Source organism: Mytilus trossulus, chromosome 8, assembly GCF_036588685.1.
Source record: "Mytilus trossulus isolate FHL-02 chromosome 8, PNRI_Mtr1.1.1.hap1, whole genome shotgun sequence".
In the NCBI taxonomy this organism is placed as follows: domain Eukaryota; kingdom Metazoa; phylum Mollusca; class Bivalvia; order Mytilida; family Mytilidae; genus Mytilus; species Mytilus trossulus.
The window spans coordinates 63,728,727-63,753,904 of NC_086380.1; the positions used below are offsets into that span (position 1 = coordinate 63,728,727).

A 25,178-nucleotide genomic window follows, 5' to 3' on the forward strand; every position below is an offset into this window, starting at 1 on the left:
AAAAAATAATATTAATTTCTTTCATGCTGGCTTTCATCACAAACACAATTTTGAGATACGTGCCAGTCATGTATTTACTGACAAGTTATATAGGCGAATAAGTTGGTGTATTGTCATGTTTTTTTTCGAAACTAGCGAGTTGTCGCTAGTTACCAAATTATTACCATTTATGGATTTTCAGAATTGCTGCGTATAAACCATTAAATGTGTAACTCGTCTGCTTTGATTTCATGTTAATAGATATTAAATTACGGAAAACTTATAAACGTTCGCGTTGTTTTGGGCCAGTTGCAGATAATTGTCTCATCATGTGGTTTTAATTTACAGTGTCATACTACATATTATGTGTTCAGTGAATGGTAAACTATTTCAATTGATATTTTGGAGTATGTCTTTCTATGTTGTGATATTACAGTATTGTTTCGGGTCATGGTGAATGTTGCAATTGGCGCTAATTTTAACGTTGCATTTGTTTGCACATTTTCCAAATCAGAACCTGATATTCAGTACTTGAAGTGGTTGATCCGACTTCCCAGTTTTTCTTTTTTATATATACATTAGACCGTTAATCTGCCTGTTTGAAAGGTTTTACAGTTGTCATTTGTTGGGACCTTTATAGCTTGTTGTTTGGTATGAATCATGGCTCCGTGTGGAAGGCTGTACTTTCATCTACAAAGTTGTACTTTTACAAATCGGACATGGATGGAGAGTTGTGTCATTGGCACGCAGAACACATATTCTGATATCTATTTATCATTGTTTTGAATATTGATATTTTACTTAAAGAATAGAACATTTCGAATAAAACAATTTCAGGGGTTTTGTATTGGACAGTTACTGGAAAGGTAACAGATTATGGACAAAACTTGACATTATTTTGCCATGTCCCAAACTGTTGTCCAAAGGATGCAGGATGGGACAGATGGACTCCAGTACAACAGACCCTGTTTATAGATGTCAAAACAGGACGATCTAATAAAAAGTATGATGGAAAGGTTGAGAAAGATGGATACACCTTAGTTATACAAAATTTGACAAAAGAAGATCTTAATGCTTCGTATTCCTGCTTGTATGGTGTAACAATAGGACAAAGTAAACTTTTATTGGAAGAAGAAGTATTCACAGGCTAGTACAAATACTGAATAATTACATATCTTCTATATTCTGACAACAGCTTTAAAACATTCAACTGTTTAACCTTTAATTCAAGTATTTTCCGTTTCAAACTGAAAGCAAAAGAAAGGATTGGTCTTGATTTGCCTTGAAAATGAGAATGGCCACACGTAGATAAAAAATTGCAGAATTCTTCCACGATTTATCCTTTACTGGCCTGTTCAATTTTTTTATTTAACCAACGTGTAGCTTGTTTGTTCTCAGTTCTGCAAAATTCTTTTATGACGTCAAATTATATTGCTGTCCTTTTAATTGGCTAGTGTTACGTCATTCAACAAGGCAATCATGCCCGATGACGTCACACAAAAAGAACACATCTTCGTGCAGATCAATCGTTAAAATGTTTTAGTTTCACTCACGACAGTTCAATTTTGAATATTTAAATCTGTCGGCTAGCCTCGCATTTTAAATTTGATAATTGCACTGTAGATATATTTCGAATCACATTTGATACAGTGGTAGAATCTATATATCTCGGATGAATATCAAGGTCATGTTTTCAATTTGACTTTTGCTTGTTTTTGTTTGTTTTTGCATTTTCTCAGGTTCTCTTATTAGAAGTTCTATATTCAAGTACTAGTGACAAAACTCTCTGTATATTTGAAACACACAATTATGCATAACGTTTACAGTCAATTACACTTATTATTGATATTGATTGGAAGTTTTTTTTTTAATACTCATGATAATCTAGTGTTGAACAAAGACACAAATGGATGCACTGGCAAATATGTTTCTAGTTTCTCGAAGTCACTGTGTTCGTTTGCAAACACGTTAATATCTACTTAATACTGTTTTATCAATGGATAAAATGTACGAACACTGTCTCTTTGCATTATCCGACCCCACATTCGTTCCCTAGTACAACTTGTAAGGAGATATCAGTGGGTGTCCGTTTACTTAAACAATATAGTTAACTAATGTTATTTTGATTAAAAGAAAATATATAAAAGATTAATATTCTATAATTTATTTATTTGCAGACAAAAGTGAAACCAAACCAACTGGTAACAGTAGTTTATCTGGGACTCAAATGTAAGTAAAAGTTATATGATTATATATATGTAATACTTCTTCGATATACTATTTATAAACCTTTACCAACAAGCTTTTTGTCTAGAATTCATTAGAGACTTTTATCAAAAGACAAATAATCATTTGTCTTTTGGCCCTTTCAAGTTTTGCCTCACAACATTATTTTGCTGTTTACAATATGTTTTCGCTGAACGGGATACAGTAGACTGGTATTTCTTATAAGAACTATTTTGGTTTTTGTCCTACATATCTTTGTCTTGGGCTTCGAACTTTTTATAGAAAAATATCAAATTGCAATACTTGCACAACCATAGCAAAAAAAAACTAATCTCATTAAAAAATAGCAAACTTCAAATTAAATGAGCATTTAGAAAAGGCAGAATTTGAATATATATATTATATACGTTTTGGTAATTTCTAAGCACCAACAAACAAATGAATATCAATTCGGTCTGCTATTAACCGACGACTTGCATTTTCAATATTCCAAATATTGTCAAGTAATCTGATTTATAATGAGGACTTACTGTGCACAACATATTTCTGCCGTGTGTTGATATGAGTTACGATTTATGACTAAAATCTAAATAAAACCCATCAAAACAATATATGATACTAAAATTTAATTGCATAATCATTTATTTGCAAATCCATGACGACACAATCGACCTCGGATGAGTCGATGAGTCACATAAGTTTGTCTGGTTCCTTCGACTTCGACACCACAAGGTTTGACAGCACAAATAAAATCAATAGTATACACCAATATTTACAAATGTAAAGTGTGTAATCCATAGAAATGATTAAATACCTCGCGGAACGAAATGAGTTCTGACTGGTCCCTTATTGGGTCGACGGCTTAAGACATAATTGATGGAAGCCTTAGATTTATTGTAAATTTACACCTGGCCTTGGCCGTGACATCCTGATGTTCTTATTTGATTGATTCATTGCCCTGTCGTAGCAACTTTTGAGAAAGCAGTATTCCTCGATCAACAAAATCAACGTACTTTGAGCTAGCTCTAGAGTAACGTATCAGTTGATTGACATACTCCATATCCTGGTGCTGCCGGGATGTTGCTACACAGAAATGGAAGTTGACTATAGGAAAATTAAAATAACGCGTTTGTAAAAATTTTGGTATTCAACCTACCATCAGTAGTCATTTCGAAAAAAAAAGGTATAAATATGAAGCAGATTTGTCTGTGTCGGTTGTATCGAGGGATAAAAATAACGAATATCACGACCTAGGTCCGAAGTAAGACAATGCCAATCAAAACCAAGGAGTAAACAGAGACTAACAAAACCAAGAGACATTTACATCAACAGTTATAAATAAGAAATAAGAAATAAAACGAACTCCACTAAAAACCGGGAGTGAAACTAGGTGCTCCGGAAGGGATAGCATTTCCTACAACCCATACGGCACCCGTTGTGTTATTTCTTTGTTCAGTTTGGTAATGATGGAAGACTATTATGACTGAGGAAGAATACCAGATATGATTACTGACACACTTTTGTAATAATGGCCAATCAGCTCATGATGACAACCGTAAAACGTCTTGAGAGGTGACCTTAATTTGATTGATTGATAGCCCTGTCTTAACAGCTTTTGAGACAGCAGTATTCCTCGTTCAATAAAATCAACGTACTTTGAGCTAGCTCTAGAGTAACGTAGCAATTGAGACACATATATTCCATATGCTGGTGCCGCCGGGATGTTGCCACACAGAATTTGAAAGTTGACTATAGGAAAATTAAAATTTGAAGTTCTTGCTTTCGAACTTCGAGTCAGCGGGGTCAATTTACATTGATTTTATAACGACGGTTCTATACTGATAAGTCTTATGTAGACGAAACGCGCGTCTTGCGTATAAAATTATAATCCTGGTACTTTTGATAACTATTTACACCACTGGGTCGATGCCACTGCTGGTGGACGTTTCGTCCCCGAGGGTATCACCAGCCCAGTAGTCAGCACTTCGGTGTTGACATGAATATCAATTATATGGTCATTTTTATAAATTTTCTGTTTACAAAACTTTGAATTATTCGAAAAACTAAGGATTTTCTTACCCCAGGAGTAGATTACCTTAGCCGTATTTGGCACCACTTTTTGAAATTTTGGGTCCTCAATGCTCTTCAACTTTGTATTTGTTTGGCTTTTTAACTATTTTGATCTGAGCGTCCCTGATGAGTCTTATGTAGATGAAACGCGCGTCTGGCGTATAAAATTATAATCCTGGTACTTTTGATAACTATTTACACCACTGAGTCGATGCCACTGCTGGTGGACGTTTCGTCCCCGAGGGTATCACCAGCCCAGTAGTCAACACTTCGGTGTTGACATGAATATCAATTATATGGTCATTTTTATAAATTTTCTGTTTACACAACTTTGAATTATTAAAAAAACTAAGGATTTTCTTACCCCAGGAGTAGATTACCTTAGCCGTATTTGGCACCACTTTTTGGAATTTTGGGTCCTCAATGCTCTTCAACTTTGTATTTGTTTGGCTTTTTAACTATTTTGATCTGAGCGTCACTGATGAGTCTTATGTAGACGAAACGCGCGTCTAGCGTATAAAATTATAATCCTGGTACTTTTGATAACTATACAATTGACCCGATCTAAACGAGGATTCGAATCAACCGAGTTCGACTCATGATCATCAGAGGTAACTATACATTGATCAAACGGGAATTTTACCGGGAGCTAGACTCATCCGAGATTACAATACAACCGTGATCGACACATTGAGGTTCAACTTTAATTGTAAAAAATACTTAAGTCACATAGACTTAGGAGAAAACCACCAGATCATCATACATTATTTAAAGCTAATTGCCATCAATGTGCTTCTAAATTATTAAGAAAGTTTGACTTTGTGACTCCAATGACGGTATAAATGTTTTAAATCCTTATACTCATTAATTTTCTCAAATAAGTATGCACATTAAGTTTATAGAAATAAAAATTATCAGCTTTACAAACATATGGCAATTAGTCTGACTGGTATGTGTGTAGAACAGCCTAATAAACATGAAACAGTTAAAATTATTATACTTCACATAAAAATGCCAAACTTTGATTGGCTCATAAATGTTTGTACGAGGGTAACAGTTAACTTTATCACATGGTTGGGCATTTTTTTTAATGTCACCCTCTTGGAAAAGATCATCAACTTTCAACAATTTAAAAGACTATGAATTGAATTTAGATCGGGTAATTAAAAGCTTTTCAAAAGTTCTACGTTTTGACACGAACGTTTTAGTTGATAGTCAAAACATAAAAAAGATAAAACACGTATGTTAATATTGCAAATACCCGTTACGTAGTTATGTACGTGACATCAGAGTTAAATGCCTTTAATTTAATAAAATTCAACTGGAAAAGACAATAACGAAAGGACGTTCAGTAAAAGGAATTAAATCAAACATCGCTAAGAGGGTGATAGAGCAGATGGTTACCCCTAGAAAAAGAATTGTCAATCGTAGCTTCGCCGCGGTTGACAATGTTTTCTAGGGGTAACAATTTGCTCTATCACCTTCTTAGCTATGTGTTATTTATATAGTATTTTATCTAATTAGCAGATCAATACACATTTTTCAAGTGTTGCCATCCTACTTTGATTTTTACATTAAAATGACAAGTTCATTTCTATTTTTTTTTTTTTATTAGATTGAAGTAAGATTGTAATTATATAATTAATTTAGTACTTCTTTTTTTGAAATTTTAAAAAGAAAAGAAAATAAGTTGAAAACCTTGATTGGCTACTTGATTAGATAATATTCAATAGTATTTGACAAAATGCCAAAACAAAATTTAAAAAACATAAGGCATGATACAGTGGTGTTTGTTGCGATTGACATATATTTTGCAAATAATTTATGTTGAGAAGTTAATGACAATAGATGATAAAATAAAAGCAGATTATCTATATGTATAGTATTTTAAGAACTAATACAGATGTTTTGTATATCCAATGAAACCGAAGGTTCTGTGGTCCAGTTTTAATCATCTACCCTGTATCGCATACCACATATTGCATACCATGTATCGCATACCACGTATTACATACCAAGTATCGCATACCAAGTATCGCATACCACGTATCACATACCCCGTATCGCATATCACGTATCTCACCTTTTTATAAACAGCTCTAGATTATTTTCGGAAATCCTTAGTCGTTATCACCCTGAATATTTTGCTGCAACGTATTCACATCTCGTTCAAATTAAAGACAATAAATTATATAGATTAATGTTTTCGGAGGTCTTCATTGTCAGTGTACATCATCAAGGTGTGTTTTTTTTAAAATTAATATTGACTGACTGACTGATACTTTGTATTGAAAATAAACCCATTAATTCTAAAATTCTAAAGAGAAAATTAGTGGCATGATGTGAATAGTGATAGTGAATGTATAAGGGGACAGGACAGCAGTGGTTGGTCTCAAGGAACTTCAGGCGGCGTATCAGGTCAGCAACGCCATGAAAAATATTAAATAGGAAGGAAAGGACTACTGGCAGACGTTTCTTTACAAAATTTGCAAGGTATGCAGGAGTTTGTGATTGGGATTCACAAGAATGCAAGGGTGAACTTTGCTACTGCAAAGGCGAGCGAATATGATGCCTTTAAAACTGAAAGACACTGGGAGGTAAGTTATAGGGAGCTGGTTGAGAAGCTAAAAAGATTTTTGGGTTCAAGGCGCTCCCTGAGACTGGCCGGGTCCAGTTTAATAATGACCTCCCAGACCCTGAGAAGTCCAATTTGGACTGGGCCGGTCGTGTTTTGTCCTTGGCGACAAGGGCATTTAGAAACCGCCTTGAAGATAACATCGAAGAGCAAGCCATAACACGGCCTTGTCAGGGCAGTGAAAACAAAGAGTTGTGGTGCAAGTCTCCAACCTCCTGCCCAAAAGTATTGAGGAGGCAGTAGACTAATTAAAACGTTTTCAACATAACACTCAGGCAAAACATGGCAAGCCAAATAGGCGTGATGTCAGGCAGGTAAAGAGTGGGCGGTATGTCGACCACACACCATGAGGCCTACCATGTTAATAAGGTACCCCATATCAAGCCCACCATGGACCCTGAGCCATGAGAGGGCTCATGCTAGTGTATAAACGGCAGAGCCGGAAAAAACAGACATGAAATCTTGACGACGTGGGGATCAATGCAAGCATCTCATCAACCGTCCCAACAACAGGAAGACAGGCAGGGGTAGAAGGTTGCCAATACTGTGGGGAGAGAATCTTTTTAAAATGAAAGGTCCAAACTTTGGGTGTAGGTCCGTTTCAGGGAGTCCCTTCATCTATATAGAGCCTCCATGGGATGGAGTGTGATACCAATGTTATCAGCTGAGACAAGGAAGGAAGGACTGTCTGGATTTCCAGGAGAGGGATAAAACTGTTTTCGTCATAAATCAGTCAAGCAGAAGACCGACGGGACCTTTAAACTTCAACGGAAGTAGGCAAGAGGCTGAAATGATTCCCCACAAATGAAGTTAAGTCTCTCAGTAGTTAAGTCTGTCGGCAGAGGGCCATTTTTGGTCAAGAACTCAGTCTATTTAGGGCATGATACCATAAAATAAGTAATTCTATTGCTGTTAGTGATACTTTTAAGGTAAATGACTGACAAAACTTGGTCAAGTTGGTAGGCCACAAGGTGTGTGGTCCATATACTGCCCACTCTTTACCTGTCTGACCTCATGCCTATTTGGCTTGCCATATATTGTCTTGATGTTATGTTGAAAGTGTTTCCTAAGCCAGAGTAGCGGCTGAAGCTATATTGGGCACAGGTGTAGGTGCCAGGGACAAAGAGGCGAACAGAAAACCCAGTATGTCGGTGAAGGTTAGCATGCAGAGATTTAATCAGAGCCGTGCTCAAATTCTGACAAAGAGGAAAATTTTACAGGCAGATTGGACTGCTACTTATTAAAATGTCTTGCAAACATATTGATGCATTGTGAACTGGAGTTAGACCACAGCCTTATCCCTGGTTGGTATTTGGTAGTGGAGGAAATTCTTGAAAGGCACCAGGTCTTGTCGGATTCTCTTTACCGGATATTCATTAATTGATCAAGGTTGGTGTGGACAGGAGGTTCACTTTAATAAAGGAGGCAGACAGTGTTTGTTGGAAAATAAGTGCCAACCATGGGTATATTTTGATGGTGGATACCCCAGCCATACCATGTGTAGAGACATGTGAGGTGCTCTAAGGCAACTTATTTGCTGCAGCATTGCTCAAAAAGGGATCAGGAGGGTCCAGTAGGAAATATAATGAGAAGCTTTCTTGGCGATTAAGAATAGCAGTATCATTCCCAAGGTTACTGAGACAACTTAGGCAAGTGACGAGGAGGCCCTAGAAAGTTGGGACTCCACCTCAGACGGTGAGACAGATACCACTTTAGAAGAAGGGACCAGTGATGAGAGTATAGTCACATTTTGCCGGCAATACCAGGATTCGACATATCCTTCTCTTGTTGTTGACGGAGGAATGACTGACAATACTGAAAAAAGTTGGTATTTTTATCAGCAGCTGCCACCAGTAGACCGTAGGACAACAGTCTAACGTGTGACCATTGCTTCAGCAGAAGACTGCGGGACTCTGGAATTCCTTTCCGTAAAGGTATAAAGCCAATACAAGTAAAGAAGGAGAATGAAGGTGGATCAGCACAATATCCTAGGAACAACCAAGAAATTCAGCCCTTAATTATAAGCGTTCAAGTCTTAGTTTGTTACAAGGAAAGTGGAAGTTGGTGTATGATCCAGTGAAGAACAATGCACAGTTAGATGGGTTCCTAATTTGTCGGGAATTCATGCCATTGTATAAACTTACGGTGATTAGTTAAATCCATGAATACACAGGGTATGTTTGGGTTGATAGGTTGTATACTTTTTTTAAATTGTTCGGGGGATCGGTTGTAAAAAAAAAAAATTGGTGCATATTTTTTATCAATTTGGTATGATTTCCGTATTTGGGCGAAATTCACAGGGCCCGCCTCAGTGGGGGTCTTGCCAATAAGTTGGGGGAGTGTAATATTCATAGAGTTAGTTTAATATCATCAGACAGACCATCTAGAGATGTCCGAAGAACTACCTACCTACTACTGGCTAACACAGAAGATATATCTACGACAATCCAATGGTATTATTTGGTCTTTAGATATAATGAGTATTACAACAGTATTGTCATTTAGACCTTAGGAATGAATCGTCTGTTATTCAATCTAAACAAAAAGTTCAAAAAATTTGCTGCGGTTGTAATACAAGTGAGAGGTTTCATTAGCTATAAAACTAGATTTAATCCAGCATTTTCTACATTAAAAAAAATGCATGTACAACGACAGATATATGATAGGCTTTATTCTTTCGTTTGATGCGTTTGATATTTTGAATGTGTCATTTGTTTACGGACTTTTCGTTTCAAAATTTCATCTGAGTTTGGTATTTTTAAGAATTTACTTTTATAATTTTTTCGGGACTCTGTTAATGAGATTTCCCTTGTTGTTAATGGAATATTTATCAAAATTAAACTTACACAAGTAATAACCGTAAGTGTAAGTGTGAAGATCTGTTATATTGCTAAGAAATATAAGGATTAATGAAATATAGTTTAGAAATATTGACACATATAGAGATTAAATATGTAATCAAGGATTTAAAAGTCTCTAATTCTTAAGATGAATCAATTCTAAAACAATAAAAAGTGCCCAAAAAAATACCTAATTGTGTTAGTAAACACAAAATTTTAATAAATAATAATGTTTAGTATGTCAGTGCACTTTGTGATAAGATGTGTAAGATTCAGAACACACGTATTTATTGGGTGGTAAATAGTTATTTAGGTTAATCGGGTACCCAACACTATATCAAATAAAACAATTTGGTTTATTTTTAAGCTAAACATGTTAAAAAATAATAAAAAGGTTCAAACCATAGGTTTAAAAAAAAAAATTCTAAAAAACTGTGGCATGTTGTACATGCCTATATCTGAATAGCTTGGAAATTTCAGAAATATTGGTATACAGGTTTATACGTTTATATCTACCAAAAAATAACTAAAAAAGTTGTTTTTAAATGCCGTTTAATTTTTTTTCCCAAAAAATCATTTGTAGTTATATTACTCTGTTACAATGTATTCTTGCAAAAAACGTATAAAGTTTTAACCACAAGATTTTTTTTCTTATAAAGTATAAAATATGCCCCACCCTCGATAAATTAGATTAATATATGAATATATGTTCTACATTTTGTAATAGAACATTAAGGCCGAAAGGTTCTCGTCTTTTTATCGAAGTCTTAGACATTTGGCAAGTGAATGTAACAGCATGAGAAATTGTCTTGTAACATCATGAGGAAATTTTTTCGTGATGACCTTTCTGTGACCTTCAAGTGTGACCCCCTAGGTCAACTTAATGCATTTTTCATAAAAATTTGACGTGAAATGATTGGCTTGTTAGTTCAATTCAATTGAGTAATAGTTTATTTTGGAGTAAATATCTAGTACAGAAATACATATTACACAAGCTCCAATGAGCTATTCAAATCGACCATACAGCAATAAATACACCAGGATTTCCCTGTGTCAATTTTCTTTTTCGTAACAAATTTCACCAAAACAATGAGACGTTTCACACGTGCGTTGCAAAGTTGAAAATAATTCAACATCTTTATTAATTAGTACTACAGTAATATGTTTCCTGAATAATGGTTCTCTGATTAAAGTCTTGACGAGTCCAAGGTGAATTTCGAATAGTGTTTGATCAGGTAAAGTCCGAGAAACTAGACAATAAAATAAAAAGTGAGTAACTGATTTTGTTTTTAAGATACGAGATGGTAAAGTTAACAACATGAGAAGCCAATGAATACACAAGAAAACATCATACAAAACGACAAATACTATAAAAGTATCAAACGTTTCTATTTTGTTAGTTAAAAGATTTAAAACAAAAATTCGATTTAAGATTAAATAATGCCGACGAATCCATTGTTGCAGTCATACGTTTCACAAACCATGCGATATTCACTTCTTCGGAAAATATGAAAAAGCACAATTTAAGAAAAACAATTTTTTATATTAATCTGTAATCATACATATGTTGGATTTTTTTCAACCATGGTTTTAAATTTAAATTCCCCAAAAAGTGCGATCGGAATAAAAAAACCACATAAAGTTGGAAACTGCGATTACTTTTAGAGTGTTCAATTTCAAGTTTTCATGTAATTTAATGTGCACTGAATCCAATGGTGTATTTTTGTTGTTGTCTTTGTTCCTTGACTTGTAAATCATGCGCATTATTGGTCGTTTATCCCATTTTTATTATCTGCATTTTTATATGTATGTAAATCATATCCCCAAAGTTTCAAATGCATAAAAACAAACAGGTCAGTTTTTATAAACACACAAATCTACATGTTATACATAAATTACTCGTATCCTACGATATAACGCATGTAATTCATACAAAGAAAAAACATATCGTAGAGTCCCAATTTTTCTCATTAATTTGGTAATGATAATATAATTGTCACTAGTTTATTTGTTTATTTAATGAAGCCCTTTCTGCGTATTTGAAACACATATGAGGTGATTGAGGCAGACTAACTATAACATTCTGTTAATTTGCCATGTTTGGTAGAAGCTTTAAAACAGAACATGCATACTTTTTTTATTCGTTAAACATGTTATAGACTGTGCGAAACATTTCTTTTTCGTGAGCACATGTTCCTTTCTATGAGTTAAGAAGATCCTTAAAAAGCCGCTAAACTAATAACGTTCCCTCTATTGTAGAATAAAAGGGGACTTGCAAATACAACAGTGTATATATCATGCAAGTAGTTCAAGTTCAACTATGCTTCCTCTTACGCACTAGGTCTTTGGTTATCCAAATTGGGGGTATATAACCTCTTCTGATATGTCAATGTAGTAATGAATATAGTTCAACTGTTGTAAATGCCAAATACGCTTTGAACATTGTTTTCTCCTTTGTTTGCCAATTTAAACACATATGGTTTCCTTAAAAGATTAAATGAATAACAATAGTTATACATCTGCTCTACGCAATACTGTAAACCTTATGATCAGGATGTTTTTAAGTTGTTGCATATTACATTTTAAAGCGCCAAAATGAAACAGGCAATGTTTTATCTTTTCGTAGGTGTTCTGTATCTCCTTAAGTGTTAATAAATGTTTATAGTAATCGATATTCGATTCTTAAAACAATGAACAAACATCATAGAGACAATTAACCTGATTTTTTAGACATCTATACTATTAAACGAGAAGACCTCATCGTGTGTGTTGCTTCTCTCCTTTCCACGATAAATTAATCATCATGCCTCTGTGTCATAAAGGTACAGTGCAAAGTCGCATTTGTCATCCATTCATATGATTATTCAGATTGAGTTATTTTGGGCGAAAAACGAGAAAAAAGGCATCCGGATATTGTTTCCGTCATTGGACGAAATTTCAAGGTAGATTATACTTCCGATTTGCGTTTTTCTGTATACTTTGAACATACATATTATGTCGTATACTATTGTACGAATAAAGTGTATTTTTCATGGCGGTCACAGAGTTTATTAAAAAGAGAGGGTCTGTATAATGTACCAATGACCGCCGTATATCGATTAGAAAACTGAGAATTGAAACTGAGTCTTTATTTAAAGTAATGAATGTTCATAATAATAATATACAGATAAGCGGACAAGAAGGAGACGGGCTAGAAAAGCAATCGTCCTGTCCTAAAATACCTATGACTTTTGATACCGTTTCTGAAATTCGCCGGTCATTAAATCTTTGATAAAAACTCACTGATAACAAAAAAAAGAAGATGTGGTATTATTACCAATGATACAGCTCTCCACAGGAGACCAAAATGAAGTAGAAATTATCAACTACAAGTCATCGACAATGAGCAAAGCCCATATGGCAGTCAGCTATAAAAGGCCTCGAAATAACAATGTAAAACAACTCAAACCAGTAAAATATTTTAAAACTAACGGCCATATTTGTGTACCAAAAACAATTAACGAAAAACAAATATGTAACACATAAACAAACGATAACCTCTCAATTACAGGCTCCTGACTATAATGTTCATTATATACTAAATCTATGTTCATCAAGAAATTCATAGAAAGCAATTTGGAAGTAAAAGAAGAGGGATAACAGACATACATTTTGCTGTCCCAGAGTACCTATGACTTTTGATACTTTTTCTGAAATTCTCAAGTCATTAAAAAAAAAATCTAAATTCTTCCTACAACACTAAACATACTTAATTTCAAGATCGATCCGAATGCCCGCGATTTCGCGAGTGCATTCTAGTGTAATTTGATACATAAAACAGTTAAACAGAATTTAAGTCTTTATCTTTCTCCAATTAGAACATACTGTATCACTTGTTATACTGTCCTTTTTGGTAAGTGTCAAGAGTATTATGTTAGGTTTCAAAGTGCGATTTATAACATAAGAATATTCCCTTGTTGTCCGTATAAATTTCTATAACCTTAATATTGGTACATTTCAGTGCTGGTATTATAACTGGAGTTGTCGGTCCAGTAACAGTTGCAGTTGTAGTTATTGTAATATTGTATATAAAGAAAAGGAAAATAAGACTCGGAAGTGAAAGTATGTTATGTAAGATACTCAGCGGGGTTTACTAAAGGATATTGAAAACACATCAATGAAATTTTAAAAAAGATTAAAATAAAAAAAAAATGAGTTTATTGTTTTGCTTATTCCGGGTAAAAGAGGGACAAAAGATACCAAAGGGACAGTCAAACTCATAAATCTTAAACAAACTGACAACGCCATGGCTAAAAATGAAAAAGACAAACAAAAAAAACAATAGTACACATGACACAACATAGAAAACTAAAGAATAAACGACACGAACCCCACCAAAAACTAAGTGTGATCTCAGGTGCTCTGGAAGGGTAAGCAGATCCTGCTCCACATGTGTCACCCGTCGTGTTGCTTATGTGATTACAAATCCGGTAAATAGTCTAATTCGGTAAGTCACATTCACAAAAGGGAAGGGGATTGTAGTTATGACGTAAGGAACATATCCGATATCATTTGTGAAACGATATTCTGACATAGTTACGCATTCTCATTTAAACTTGTAGCATGTGTAGTTAATCGTAGTAAGCGGGCTCATTCGAAATTACTTTTTTTCAGTGAAAGTCTTATTTAAAATGTCAACAACTAATCGAATGGAAAAGCTATTTGTAAATATTCTTACGCAGAATATACACATTATGACCCTATGTGCAGTAGAATTTTGATAAGAGTTCATTTTCTTCTTATCCAGTAATAAGAGTTAAGTTGAAAGTAAGAATTTATAAAAAAAAAAATAAGGTATTCGTATTTCTCCAATTATTTATTTCTTCAGGTAAATGTTTGATTTATTTTTATCAAATATATCAATACAATCTATAGTACAATCATTTCAAACTAAAACTTTATTTCAGGTGAAACGCCTTTACTCCGTAAAGGTAAGTAATTATTTTGTCCAATTACAATTTCGTGTTTAACAACTTCGAATCTCTTCTAGGTTCACCAATATATTAAGAACTGTGGAGGAATGGTGTGAGAATTTTTAGAAAAACAAATAAAAGTAAGAAAGTATAAAATTGGGAAAATAATCAGTTTTACAAAACTTGATTCAATCATAATGTGCTATGAATTGAACTTGGGAGTTGGTCAATTTACCATGAATTTATTTCAGGTTAGATTCAAATAGCATGATTAATTTAAAAACAGTTTAATATGTTGAACAGCTGAGGGTTATAATCAAAATCATCATTTTACTATTTGGAGAAAAAAAGGGAACAATCTTAGCAAATGTGTTTTATGCTTGGTCTTACAGACGGAAACCAACTTAATATAAAACAAATGAAACTGAACTTTTTATTAAAGTAGGTAACAAAGCCAAATTAGTATATTTGAATTGTTAAATCTGTGTCTATACGATTATAAAAATAATAAAAGTCCATAATTTAGAATTTAATGTATATTAAGGTGGTAAGGGAGTCTAAAATAAAAATGATAGAATTTGTTCATACTTTGCCAAAATGTAGTATCTATTGATACATGTTCAAAAATATTATAAAAATGATAGGTCACCGTGCATTTTCTCAAGCTACAGGTTGTGACAAAATGACAAACTTTGTATGGATTATACAGGAATAAACAACATTTTGTAAATAGAAACTAAACAAAATGATAGAATTGTAAAATAAATTAGGAAAAGATTGTTTTCAGACAATGCTTTGAGAATATCAAAAGAAAAGATAGGGTCACCGTACGTTTTTTTCCGGTTAAAAGTCAAAATATGAAAATTTCATGTAGAGTCCTTCAGAAAATGCACTGTTTTAGAGTTACCTCCCCTTAAATTGCCAATTTGAAAATATTCAAAAGCAACCAAAAATAATCTACACTTGTAAAAATATTAATATCTCTAAGTTAAATTTTTATAAATTGGTTCTTTTAAATGAAAATTCACATTTAATATTTGCATTCCTGCATCAAATTTTGCTAACTTGATAGAAAATATTGACCTTATATTCTCTGTTTTTTACAATCCAAGATGGCGAAAGACACCCATACCACCTTAAAAACGTGTTTTGACTTAAATTATAGTTAAACTCTAGATTACTGGTAATTTCATAAAACAATTGATTGTGGTAAGTTGAAATACCAGTGGATCGTCATTTTGCATTAAAATACCATCCGCAAAAAAAAAATCCTCAGAAAAATAATAGTGATCTTTTAAAAGCATGCATTTACATCTCTGAACCCCGATCACATTTTTGTTGAATAAAATCGAAACTGTGCAATAATTTCATCAAACAGAGATGGTTCACTGCATCTTGTGATGTTAGAGCGTGTTTCTTATGTCTTGAAAAAGTACAAAGTAAACAGATCTTCCTATATATATGTAAAACATCATCTCGATTCACATTCCATCAATTTCATTATGTAGGCTACATTTTTATCAAAAAACATTCACAAGAGAGTTAATTGGTGCATGCACCAAATTAATGGGCCGCATATATGTAGGTTGTAGGTGCACACTATTATATAAACAATCTGTTTTTTTAGTTGACTTTAATCCCCAATTGACAGAACTGGTCCAATTCATTTAGTTTTGATATAAAATGCTGCAAGATATAACTCAGTTGTTCAACTGATAAAATTGAATACCATTTGAGTTTAGTTGATGAAACGGAATATCATCTAATTTATTTTCAATACGTGATACTTCATCTTGTGACTATCAAACAATGCATCTAATGACGAAATATTTGTATTCCTTGTCTCAGATATGGTCTTAAACGAAGCCTTTCACCTCATTTAAATAATGAAATTTATGTCAAGATGAATCTTTTTTAGGACCCTCGATTCTGACTAGTACAGATGCATTTATTATTTCTCAGATTTAGACTCTAACGACTTATCAAGACGCATCTTTGAACAAAATCTCATGAAAAAAATCTCCTGAACTATAACTTATTCTTCAACAGATAGATTGAGAGCCTTGGTGAAGTGTTTAGTGCATCGGACTACTAACACAGAGGTTTCTGAGTTGAACCCCGTTCCGTGGGGAACATTTCAAGGACCGAATTTCTAGCTCTCCTTTGACACCACTCGGGAGTGTGGTCTTGAGAAACGATAAAAAAATCGTCGGAAGGGACGGTAAATGGCTTGCCTGTGTTTAGAGAGAACCATAAACTTTGCATGTTATTTAAGATAGTCTTGTATATTTCGTAAAAATAGAATACTAATTTCGCTACAACATGTACAAGGCAGCACTCGCACCCGCAAAGTGGAAAGGGATAAATATAAGTTGCAATAATTTTTTGCTAATCCTCTATAAAACAATATGTTAAACTAAATAGGTGGCTTATACTTATGATGGACAGATAAAATATCCCTTCCCTGACTTCGTTTGAATACAGATATAAAATTCTTAAAGCATACAGATATCAAATTATTTCTCTCAGTAACGGTTTAGAAATCCTATTAATATTGTTTGCATTTATATATACTTTTGGTGTAATGTAAAAGTATCAACAAACAGTCATAAAATTAGGAATGTAGTTTTGTATGATACTTTACACGAATTCTGATCAAACCAATGCGAAGGATCAATTTGAACTTACTACCAGAAATAATAAGCTTTTTTGAATGTTTCATTGTGACTTAAAGATGAAGGACAACGATAGAAACGTTCCATATTTGGGTTTTACCATGAGTTGATATTAATTATTGACTCAGTTATATTTGCTACATATCCCCTTCATATTTTCATTGGGTATACCACAGACTAAAAAACGGCTTCATACTACAACTAAATCAAAAAGATTCAGACAGTGTAGCAAATTATTGTCTTCATAAGGACTGTCATATTGACAGAATTTTTTCATTTCAATCTGTTTGGTTGGAGTGAAATTTTTCAGTATTAACAAACACCATGTGAATATTTGAGAGGTTTGCAAATCACCTTCAAGTACTGAAACACGATATGTTACCTATCATGTACAAAACAAACTTCCGAGATCGTTTACGTTGAAAATAAATATATCTTTATTATGACAAATATTCTAAATGATGAAAACTGTATGTATAGTTATCAAAATAAAATATAATATGAGAAAAATTATCCATGTTCCGACAATGAGGTGCTGTAAGAACATGGTACCTTTTTGAAGGTTTCTAAAAATGACCTTGTTTGTGAAATCCCCCTCAATTTTCATATACCGCAGACAAAAACATTGTTGATCCGCAGTATAACATGAAACACGGTCAAACCCATATCATATAATGGACCGGCTTAGTGCCGATCCATAGTAATTCTAAGTATTTAAAATAATATACATGGGTCATATCAACACAATTTGCTTAAAACAAGGGTTTATTTCGATATTTCGAAGTTGGTGTAATCCGTACTCATGAACTTTTCATAATTCCTAATTTCCATTAACAATTTTATAAATTTTATAACTTTAAGACACAATAAGCTGTTGTCTTGATCTGCATTGCACAAACCAATGTGTTAATGAATATCCTTTCAAATAATTTAAGCTTCATTGTAGAAACCAGTGAAGCTCCTAAATTCTGATTTCAATATGTTGTCATTTCTTTATAAAGATTTTCACCAAAAATAGAGTAGAAGTTTTGTTAATTTCTTGATAACCTTTTTGATGCAATTTGTTTGATACAGCAAATAAAGAAACAAAATATCATTGAATGCATTAAACATATTTTTTTAAATGTACGATATAATTTCCAGTGCACACAACACATTTATTTATGGCACAACAAACATCTGTCGAGACTAATATTCAGATGTATCTGTATATTTCTTGAATAATGATTATAATTGGGAGCGGGTAAAGTAATATCATTTTCTTTTATAAGCGTCAGCATTCTATAAAAAAAGAAAAAAAAGAATGTCATATAGTAACAACTTACATTGTTACTTTAATATTCAATGTGTGCACTATTATTTAAAGAAATAAAAGAAATATGTATACTCAAAATCCAGAAATAATTGCAAGGTTTTTATTATTACGAAACATGCGCCAGAGTTGTAAACGCAATAATTCAAACTCCTAGTTCATTTCTGTGTGTGTAACATTGTCGTATTGTTTTTTGTTGCACTATAGTTTTTTCTGTTGTTTCATTGTTTTATTCTTATAGTTGATGTTAATTTGAGTCTAACTGCTTGTCTCATACAAACTAATCGTCAGTGCGTTAATATTGAAACAAAATTTGATACATAGAAAACATTCCAATTTTCGTAAATAGTCACTCAAAACATTGGAGCATGATGGTCGTAACTAAAACAACAAACATGTTGAGGGATGGTCGTAACGTAGATTTTGATGCTTGTAACTCATTTTTGAAGAAGAACGAAAGGGCAAGGCAAGATTTTTAAACGTGGCTTTTATCATTTGAATATATTATATGTTGTACGTCTTTGCCCCCCCCCCCCCCCGCAGCAATAGAACAACAGTACATTAACTGGTGTTACACGGACTCTTTTTAGACGATACACGAACTATTTGTAGTTGGTACACGGACACTTTTTATGAATATAATCACTCGTGCATGATCAGTGAGGTCATAGGCACTTTAACATTTAATTAAATTTGAACTTTTTGGTTCACAGACATATTTCCTGTCTTTTTTTAAAATAAAATATTTACGCTAGCATCAATGTATATATTTTTTTTTAACTTTTCCAGCAAAATACTATTCATATCAGTACACTAAGGGATTCGAAATTAAATTTAAAAAGGGAGGGGTTATGCTTTTATCCTAATAACAAAACATATTTTGTTCAAAAATGTTATGAGAAAAAAAATACTATGATAAAGCAGATAACAAATTATTGAACTGAATGGTTCCTGATTTATCGAAAACCGTGTATAATATATAATATTGCTAATTTAAATATATATATATAGATATATATCTATTTAGACTCGTTTATATTTTTTTGTTTGGACTTGTTCAGTGAAACCTGTCCAAACCGAACACCCACGGGACTTTGCGTTTTGTTCGGTTTTCACAGGTGTTTGGATTGTAGAGGTAAACAGAAGTCGACACCAAAATAATTTTGGCATTTACTGACAAGGGATAATAGGTGACATAACAGACGACAGTTTATTTTTGTTTTGATTTAGATGTAAATGTAAAAAAAAAGAAAGATGAAGATGGACGTTTTGCTAAAAAAATAAATATAAATCAAACGCCACTCTGCCAATCACGCTCGTCGTTGGGAGATGTCCGACGTGGAGCGATTTTGTTTTTTATAATTATTTTCTCATCCGTTAATTCACTGACCAATTCAGATTCGCAGTCACTGTCAAATGACGATTCCGTCGTGGATTCGGAAACGTCGTTGTACACACGAGTTCTCGGACTAAACTGGTCACCTGCTGATTGATATTTCATGACGTGATAACAGTGAAACAACAGCAGAGGTCTCGGACTTTATCGTTGCTAAATAGCTAACGGAAGTCTTCGGGAGCATTCAAATCAAATATAAAGGGCCTCTAAAGGAATTCAGCAATCGTTGCACAACTTCTTAATCCAGTGAAAGGCTTTAAAATCATCATTTAATTAAACAGTTTAGCTACAGAATGACAGTTACGATTTTGTGGCCGTAATTATTTTAGTAAGGTGCATTTAATTGATCTGAGGGAAAGTTCCTTTCTTGTCATTATCGGCAATGGGGGTAGCTGACCAGTTAAACGTTTCTTTACAAAATAAAATCACTTTATACATGGCAACAGACATGCTAACTAGTTTGTAATAACAACTCACACGTTCATCAAACCTTAAATACCCTCGGGGATACTCTGCCATCCTATGTTGCTTTAATTAAATCATGCAAATTATTAATACTATTTTATTGTTTTGATTGGTTTTGATCGATTTTGACAGGTATATTTTAGATACAAATTTACTAACGAACCTTCAAAAAGCGTTCGGAATTCGGTGTTGACAGGGTTCGTTTTTTGCAGGTTGGGTTAACGTTAAATGGGAGGGAAATTTTGTGGGACTTTGAAAATTGTTCGGTTTAAACTGAAATTCGGTTTTATCAGGGTTCGGTTTACCCAGGTTTCACTGTATCATATTTTCCCTTCAATTTATATGATCCGTTCATCCTATATTGACTCTAAAAATTCAAGAGTTTATCTAAAAATGAGGGTACTTTTTATATGGCCTTCCAAATACCGTTTTGATCCCTAACATCACTGAAGAGGCATTTATTGTCGAAATCCGGATCTGGTGCACTAAAAAAATATTGACACCGTATGTTTGTGGCATAACTTTGTGGCCACAAGTTAAAAACAAAAATTCTGTTTAGTATTTAATTTATATTAAGATCAATTTTGATACATCTTGTGATCAATTTTATTTGGCAATCGCCAATGGTAGTCAGCAGGGTTAAAGAACATCAGTTGTTCGACCTGTTAGTCAAATGCATTTTGTATAAATATACTTTTTCATTTTTTTGACCTTATGGAAAATGTCGTTTGTGCTGTTTTTAGACCCTTCTACAACGAAGTTTGTTTAACATGCACACGTATACAAATTGCGGTTTTTATCCAAAGCAATCATAGGTTTGAACGTAGTTTTCAATTTAGACTCGTTTATATTTTTTTGTTTGGGCTTTTATCATATTTTCCCTCCAGTTTATACGATCCGTTGATCCTATATTGACTCTTAAAATTCAAGAGTTTATCTAAAAATGAGGGTACTTTTTATATGGTCTTCCAAATACCGTTTTAATCCCTAACATCACTGAAGAGGCATTTATTATCGAAATCCGGATCTGGTGTACTAAAAAAATATTGACACCGTATGTTTGTGGCATAACATCGTGGCCACAAGTTAATTTTTTTTTCTGTTTAGTATTAAATTCATATTAAGGTCAAATTTGTTACATCTTGTGAATAATTGTATTTGGCAATCACCAATGGCAGTAAGCAGTGTTAAAGAACATCAGTTGTTCGACCTGTTAGTCAAATGCGTTTTGTTTTAATATTCTTTTCACTTTTTTGGTATTTTGGAAAATGTTGTTTGTGCTGTTTTCAGACACTTCTACAACTAAATTTGTTTTACATGCACACGTATAAAAATTGCGGTTTTTATCCAACGCAATCATAGGTTTGAACGTTGTTTTCAATTTAGACTCGTTTATATTTTTTGTTTGGGCTTGTAACATATTTTCCTTATAGTTTATATGATTCGTTCATCCTATATTGACTCTTAAAATTCAAGAGTTTATCTAAAAATGAGAGTACTTTTTATATGGCCTTCCAAATACCGTTTCGATCCCTAACATCACTGAAGAGGCATTTATTGTCGAAATCCGGATCTGGTGTACTAAAAAAATAAACTGCAAAAAAAGTTTACAATCGCACAATAGATGATGATAGTAAAAGTAATGAAATATTTCACAACAAAATCAAATCTTGAGAGCCGGGTAAGACGTGATTTTTTTTACACTGATGGACTACCGTTACCCTTAAATAATTGTATTAAAACATTTACCGATTGTATCAACCTATGAAGGGTTTGTTTTAAACATTTAACGACTGTCCCAACTCTAAAAACGTTGTGAGAAACAGTTTTTGACTGCATCAACGTCTGAAAGGTTGACACAAACAAATTTTAACTGTCCCAACTGTTTAAAGGTTGGGACGGACATTATGCAACTATTAGAAATACTGTAATAAATAGATTTTGACTGTGACAACACCGTAAACCACTGCAACAGTTCTGAAATGACTGATGGTAGCATTTTTTTTACTTTCATAACCCGTAGAAAAGTTGGGACAGATATAAATGAACTGTTGCAATGAAATATGACAGATTTGACAGTCATTACTTGTCTTTTACAGGCTAAGACAGTCGTACAACGACTGTTACTGGTATGGACAGTTGTTTTTTCTGTCCAGTAGTGCAAGCGCAATCCCTTCCGGAAGGAGTTAAATCTCGTACAATCATAAAATATATAAAAAAAACATCACCTGTATAATGTTTACAACTGGTACATAAACTCATCACGATACAATTATAACTCCACCAGCAGTGGCATTGACCCAGTGATTGTAATTAGAGTCATCATAGATACCAGGATAACATTTTGTATTTACACCATACGCTCGTTTCAAAAAACTCATCAGTGACACTCAAATATAAAAAGTTCAAAGGGCCAATTACGAGGTTGAAGAGCATTGATGACCAAAATTTCTAAAAGTTAAATCAATTGCCAAATACAGCTAAGGTAATCTATTCCTGAGGTAAAAAAGCCTTAGTTTTTTCTAAAATTCAAATCTTTTGTAAACAATTAATTTATAAATATGACGATTTCAATGATAATCCATGTCAGCTCAGAAGTGCTGACTAATGGGCTGGTGATGCCATCATTGTTTTAGAATAGCTGTGTTTATTTAAGATGCAAAGACCTTTTGAATGTATCCAAAATACGTCATCTTACCCTTCCAGAGCACCTCAGATCGCCCCTATTTTTTGGGGGGGTTTCTTATTGCTTATTCTTTAGTTTTCTATTTTGTGTCATGTTTACTATTATTTGTCTGTTTGTCTTTTTCATTTGTAGCCATTGCATTGTCAGTTCATTTTCAATTTCTGAGTTTGACTATCCCTCTGGTTCAATTTATGGATTTGACTCTCTGGTGTCTTTTTTCCCTCTTTTAATGACATGACATTATTATAATTCACCTCGGTTTTGTACATTTCACGAGCAGAAGATTTTATTATTCAGTCAAATACAAACTTATAACCCCATCAAAGTATCATAATTTACATAAAATTCAAGAAAAACAAAAAAACAACGATAAAAAAAGACTCATTTTTGCAAGAGTTATCTCCCCTTTCAATGTTACTTTTCATAGGAAATTTTAAATGCTTATTTGAAAATTTCCTCAAGTTAGATTTTATGGGACTTTTTTTCTGTTTATATAAAGGAAATAATGCTATAGATTAGAACTAAAACTTTTTCTTTTGCAATTAGTTTGAGGTTAAATCTTAGATTGACTGGACTATTTGTAAACAGTTAATTTATAGATATGACCATATCAATGATAATTCATGTCAGCACAGAAGTGCTGACCACTGGCCATGGGCTGGTGAAACTCTCAGATAATTAAAACTCCACCAGCAGTGGCATCGTTTAGAATAACTGGCTTTACATTAAATGCAAAGACCGTATGCATAAATACCAAATATATCATGTTAATGGCAGGACATCAATATTGTAACTATATCCCAACTTAATAAGTCTGTTTAAAGGTTTGCTTAGGTTTTGAGTTGAATGGCGACATTTTTGTACTTTGTTTAAGGATTTACTCTTGCAAATTAGAAATGCAAGTACTGAAAGTATGAGACGACATCAATTTAAATACAAGTGATGTCCTTATACCGATGATAAAATTTAGTAAATATTTCGACTAATTTGTGGTATTGAACACCCTGGTGTTAACATTTTGCAGTGAAAAAAAGATTGCTTTCGTTAAAATCAAATACGCTGTAACATACATGATCAAATCAAACAGGTTCTCTTTTTATCATAATTTATCTTAACAGATTGTTTTCTGGAAGACCCTCACAGTGTTGAGTACATAGAAGGAGAAGATGCAATATTAACCTGTAAATTAAACCCTAAAGGTCTACCTGTGGAATGGCTGAAATATGGCAATGGTGGTAAACTAGACGAAAATTGTGAACAGTCTAATGAAGACACAACACACAAACTTATAATAAAGAACGTTAAATCAGTTCACAGTGGAGAATATTGTGTGAAAGTCGGAAACTTTTCCAGAAAAGTACATCTGAACATTAAAGGTATTTGAGGTGGTGAAAAAAACTTGCTATTGATTAAGATGTTGTTCTATTTTTAGTATGTTAGTTCGCAAGTGTTATTGTTTTATATCAATATTTCCTTATATCAACTAATGTGTTAATGAACTTTCACACACATAATGTTTGGCTTTATAACTACTTTGATCTCAGCGTCACTGATGAGTCTAATGTAGACGACACGCGCATCTGTCGTATTAAATAACAGCGCAACAATCCCGCATTCAAAGTAGTGGTTCAGCTGTATCCTGGACTAACAAAGGCCAGAGTTTCCTGACTTGAAGCTGACACAAACATGCAATGGCGCTTAACATGTTTTTGAGATCCCAACCCTTTCCTTTACCTGAAATCAATGTAAAATAATAAACACATACCAATACGTACATGAAAACTCAGTTGAAAAAAGTATGTGTCCGATGTCAGAAAAGGTAACAAAAGAAAATCGAAATCGGGCACAATACTTTCCGTAAGGAGTTTTATTTCTTACAGTCATCAAATATATAGGAAGCACATAACCTGAATTATAATGCTTATAGCTGGTTTTAGAATAA

The 25,178-nt window shown here is 33.3% G+C and overlaps 2 long non-coding RNA genes across 2 annotated transcripts in view; both read left to right on the plus strand.

Annotated features, from left to right (window-relative positions):
- Nucleotides 1-1,119, plus strand: part of LOC134681251 (uncharacterized) — a 41,519-nt gene extending 40,400 nt beyond the window's left edge. The window contains exon 3 of the long non-coding RNA XR_010100587.1: nucleotides 817-1,119. This is a non-coding gene — a long non-coding RNA (uncharacterized LOC134681251). The remainder of the gene's footprint in view (nucleotides 1-816) is intronic.
- A 1,043-nt stretch (nucleotides 1,120-2,162) lies between these two features.
- LOC134681250 (uncharacterized) lies at nucleotides 2,163-24,618 on the plus strand. The gene is made up of 4 exons (XR_010100586.1): nucleotides 2,163-2,208; nucleotides 13,751-13,851; nucleotides 14,697-14,720; nucleotides 24,355-24,618. It is a non-coding gene; the product is annotated as an uncharacterized LOC134681250 (long non-coding RNA).
- The last annotated feature ends 560 nt before the right edge of the window (nucleotides 24,619-25,178 follow it).